Source organism: Panthera leo, chromosome A1 (assembly GCF_018350215.1).
Source record: "Panthera leo isolate Ple1 chromosome A1, P.leo_Ple1_pat1.1, whole genome shotgun sequence".
NCBI classification, from domain to species: domain Eukaryota; kingdom Metazoa; phylum Chordata; class Mammalia; order Carnivora; family Felidae; genus Panthera; species Panthera leo.
The window spans coordinates 109842079-109847343 of record NC_056679.1 but is presented as its reverse complement, the minus strand read 5'-3'; positions in this window follow the sequence as shown (position 1 = coordinate 109847343).

Below are 5265 nucleotides of genomic sequence, written 5' to 3'. Positions count from 1 at the left end.
TGTATGTATGTGTGTGTATATATATATATATATATATATATATATATATATATATAAAAGACTTTTTTTATTTTAAGGGTAAATCTTGTTTTTCTTTTTTATCTTTAATATATATCTCTAAAACTTAAAGCTGAATCCAGTAAATCTGTTATTGTGATGAAACTTTTCTTTTCTCCCTGTGAAATGAATGCCACACTTTGTTACATGTTAGTGCTACGTATCAGACATGTTTTCAGGATAATGAACCACAATGTCTGGCAGTGAATTTCTCATGCTTTTGGCTGTGTTATTATGGAAGATTTACTACCTTGTTACTATAAACTTAGAGGAGTTTTCCTCTTAATAAATGTGCTCGATTTTTATGTTTATGTTCAGAAGGTTATTGTGACTTCTTAAATGAAAAGCTCAAGGAACCTATTAATATATTTATGCCTTTTCATTCGTACAAGTGTCCACTTACTGTGTTATGTCATTCGTTTTCTTCTGGTTCTTAGAGTTACTCTTGTCTGAGGAAAATCAATCTAGAGGAACCTAAAAAGGAACCAAAATTCTGAAAGTACTTAGGAGTCCAATCTTGGTGCCTTTTGATAAGTTGTGTGTATCAGAAAAGAGTCACTTAAAAGTTTAATTTAACTAAAGTGATATAAATATTTTTGTGTGTTAATATGCTGTAAAAGGTAGGAGAGGAAAAGGAAGAGGAAGAAAGGTAATTTTTACCAAAACTTAGGGCGATGTTGGTTGCCTTTTATTAAGTTTTTCTAAGCATTCATAAAGATTGCCTTTTATTATTTTATTATTATTTTTGCCATTGTGATTTGACAGTTCATGGCAACTGGTCATATCTGGCGATCTACTGAGTAAATACAAATGACTTGGATTAATCTCATGTGTTTACATAGCATAGACACCGTTGAAATGTAGCATGTAAGATTAAAAAGAAATACTGAACAATATTTCTTAAAAGTGATATACTCTGCTGTGGTGAAATTATTTAGTTGTGCATGACATCATTCTATGATGTCTTTTAAGCTTTTTGGAAAGAGGTATCGTTTGTAGAAAAATCTTGACTTGGGCTAAATAAGGGTTTTTAAAACTATGAATGTTGTCTTTTTTATATTTTTATGAGAAAGTAGAAAATTGCTTTTGAAAAAATGAGCTTCTATTTAAGTGTTGAAATACACGTATGTTGTAAGTTTAAGGAGCCTGTAACTCCTTGTATGTTTTATAGAACCAGCTGTTTTCAGTGATTGTAAATAAACTCTAAAAACATCATTTCAAAGGCTCCATACAGAACATATCAATTGACAGGTAGATTTAATAAGTTACTAATTAATCCCATTTTACAACGGTAGTCTCTGTAAGGGCATTTTTAGCAGTTAAAGAACTTGGAAGAGAAAAGAAAAGTGTACTTAGGTTGCAACACTTGCAATTAAATAAAACTCGTTTGTGCTCACGAGCTCAAGCATCTATTATCTCTTTGCTATTTTACTTAATGCTAGCTCTTATTCCTTTGGAGGGTAAGGACATTTAAGCAAATTCTAATTATTTTTATTGTTGTAACTGTTACAAGGTGTACCTGGAGAAGTACAGAAGGCAGGAATTCTATTCTTTTCTAGTCATACAGTTCATTCAAAACAGAATCAGTGGCGGAGCACCTGTGGGGCAGGGTCGGTTGAGCATCCGACTCTTGATGTCCACTCAGGTCATGATCCAAGCGTTGTGGGATTGAGCCCTGTGTTGGGTTCTGTGCTGAGTGTAGAGCCTGCTTGAGATTCTCTCTTTCTCTTCCTCTGACCCCCGTCCCAATACAAATAAAAACAGAAAACAGAATCAATGGCAAGGTAGAGTCTAACTTCCGAAGAGTTTCTCCATATCCTGCCTAAAAGCAAAAATTTGAAAGTTGAGTCCCTGACGTATGTCTTTTTTTTTAGTGTTTCTTTATTTTTGAGGGAGAGAGAGAGAGAGTACAAGCAGGGGAGGTGCAGACAGAGAGGGAGACACAAAATCTGAAGCAGGCTCCAGTCTCAGCTGTCAGCACAGAGCCTGATGCAGGGTTCGAACCCACCAACTGTGAGATCATGACCTGAGCTGAAGTCAGACGCTCAACCAACTGAGCCACTCAGCTCTCCCCCACCCTCGGCAAATGCCTTAAATGTAACATTTCTCAACCACAACCATATCAAGAAGAGTCATTAGATCATAGGTTTTCATTCCACAAACATTTCATTAGTACTTTGTCCTGGAATTAAAATATAGTTGTAGGCTACACATTAGCCCTGGTAATGGGGGGAAAAACGTGCAGAGAAGGTATACTTCATAGGTTTGCAGAAAAATTGCAAAAATGCTGTTGACATATATACCTCACCCAGCTTCCCCTTATGTTAGCATCTTCCATAACCATAGTTCACCAGCTTTTTTATTAATGTCCTTTTTCTGTTCCAGAGTATGACCCAGAAAATACAGTTAGCTACTAGTCAGTCTGCTACTGTCTATAACAGTTCCTCAGTATCTCCTCGTCCTTCATGCCCTTATTGTTTTAAAAGAGTGTTTTATCAATTTTTTTTGTCTGGTGTCCCTCAGTTTGGGTTTATTGATGTGGTGATTGAATTAAGGTCGTACTTTTTGGAAGAAAATGACAGCAGTGAAGCTGTCCTCCATCCGCCCTATCACAGGATTTCTAGTGTCAATATGTCTTATTTATTATTAGTGATGTTGATTTGGTTATTTGCTTAAGGTGGTTTCAGTCAGATTTCTTCACTGTAAAGTTACCCTTTTAGTTAACAGATATCTTGGGAGAGATACTTGTGAGACCAGGCAAATTGTTACTCTATACTCACCCACGAGTTTTAGTGGATCTCATCTACAGTTATTCCTGTGATGTTTTGCAAGTGGTGATGTTCTGTTTCCCTCTCTCCTACGCTAATTGGAACTCTCTAAGATTGTGCTATCTGTCTCTTCTCCACCATTTTTTAATCTTTTAATTTTTTGAAAACGCAATTGGCTTTATTAATTCATGAATTGATTAGCATTCCATCTAGCAAGTAGAGAGATGCTCCTCTCCCATTTATTTGATTTTTTTATACTGTGTACTCAGATGTTTATTTTGTCCTGTGAGTTAAAATCCAATAATACCGATGTTTCTTTTGTTGTTCACATTGTTCCTCCTTTGGCTATTAGGAGAGCTCCTTCACTTTGGCTCCTTTATTCTTTAAACAAATCCTCATTGTTTCTTTGCTTGTTGGTTGGCTTTGGTATTTCCTTACATCCTGGAACCACAAGATGTTCCATGTTTGATGTTCCAGTTCAGGTCTCCCTGACCCACCTTTGGAACCAACCACTTCTCTAAGAGGTCTGCCCTAGTTTTTGATTGAAGAATGGTGTTTAGAATCCAGGATCTTGGTGCTATCTTTCTAGGTTTTCTGGATTTTGAGTAACAGTGTACTAAGGTAGTTAGACAACACATGGAATCTTGCCATTAGCTGGAAGAAAGAAGGAGCCATCACCTTCAACATTTCTCCTCTAGCTTTACTTCTCTAGGACTTCCTCAGGAGCAATGCTTTCTCTGACAACAGATGGAAGAGGCAAATTCTTTAATTAAAAATCGTCAGGGGCGCCTGGGTGGCGCAGTCGGTTAAGCGTCCGACTTCAGCCAGGTCACGATCTCGCGGTCCGTGAGTTCGAGCCCCGCGTCAGGCTCTGGGCTGATGGCTCGGAGCCTGGAGCCTGTTTCCGACTCTGTGTCTCCCTCTCTCTCTGCCCCTCCCCCGTTCATGCTCTGTCTCTCTCTGTCCCAAAAATAAATAAAAAACGTTGGGAAAAAAAATTTTAAAAAAAATCGTCATTACTGCATCCTTTCCCCCACTATAATATATCTACATTCAGACATGGGCCAAATACCTGTTTTCTCACACCAAGCTGAGCTGTTGGCAGGGGAAGAAAAATGTTATATATATGTATGACCGTACTGCCATACCTCAGATTATGGGGCCTTAACTGGAAGAAGTTGGCCCAAAGCAATATGTCAAATTGTATGTTTGTATGCTGCCCTGCAGGTTTTTACACCCTGGGCAAATTGTGCCAGAAAAAGATTTAGATGTGGGATGTGTGTGTGTGTGTGTGTGTGTGTGTAAAAGAGAGGGGGAAAAGGAGAGAAATGCATCATTAAAGAGGAAAAGAGAAAGGAAAGCCAATACGATACATGGGCTGCAAATGTTAGATAAATTTTAGGAAAGGGTACAGGTGGAAGTTGAAGACCTAGAAATTGCCAGTGTTCTTGAAAAGTCTTTTATGTAACCTCAAGGGTACTTGTGCTGGCTACTCAAGGTAATCCGTAATATCAACCATAAACATAAGTAGAACGCCTGTTTGGAAGATCCTATAAAACAATGTATAATAACACTTCAATAATGGTTTCCTTGGATTTCGCTCTCTAGCTGGGGAGACCAGACACACAGAAACCTGAACAACGAAGAGGGCTTTCAGTTAAACATGGAAAATTGAACCCATGTGTTTATTACCATTCCTCTGAAATCCAACTAAGATGGCATCAAAAAATAGAAAGCATAAACGCATAAGGCAAAGAGAAAGGGAGAGGAGAGGAGATGAAACACAAAAAATGACAATTCTTTCAGAAGCTGTAAAATTGATGGAATAATGGCTGCCGATTTAAACCAAGCAAGGCCAAAGCACAAGCTGGCAGTAAGAGAAAAGCAATAGGAAGCAAGCTGATTTGTGCCGCGGAACTCTGGAAAGTCTCCAAACTTGATGGCACCATACACTTGTCAGCCAAGGTGCAGGCAAGGCTTGAAGACAAAAACACCGGTGGAAAGTTTATGTGAGAATCTGACTCTACACTCCTCTCCTGTTCGTGCTGTCTTGGTGGTTTGTTTTATATTTAATCCCTTTATCGTGAGATTTTATGAATGCACAGTAGTGAGCCCCAGTGTTCAACCTGCCATGATTAATGATTAAAATGGTTATTATGTTAATTTAAAATTAGAAATGATACAAGTTGCCATATGCTAAGAGCTACTTGGGGTGTAGACAGTAAGTGCTATTAGACCACAATGATAAATTCCTAGCTACATCTTACTCTCCCCAAAATTTTCTGGACAAAACAAGAATGAAAATCCATAGGATTGCTGAATAACTTTTTTTATATGGACATTGTGTTGCACATTTGATAAAATGATTACCTTCCTTAGGAAGTCCTGAGGGTACTCCGAAAAGGTGGTTTCTATACTAGGCAAATCCATAATAAAGTCT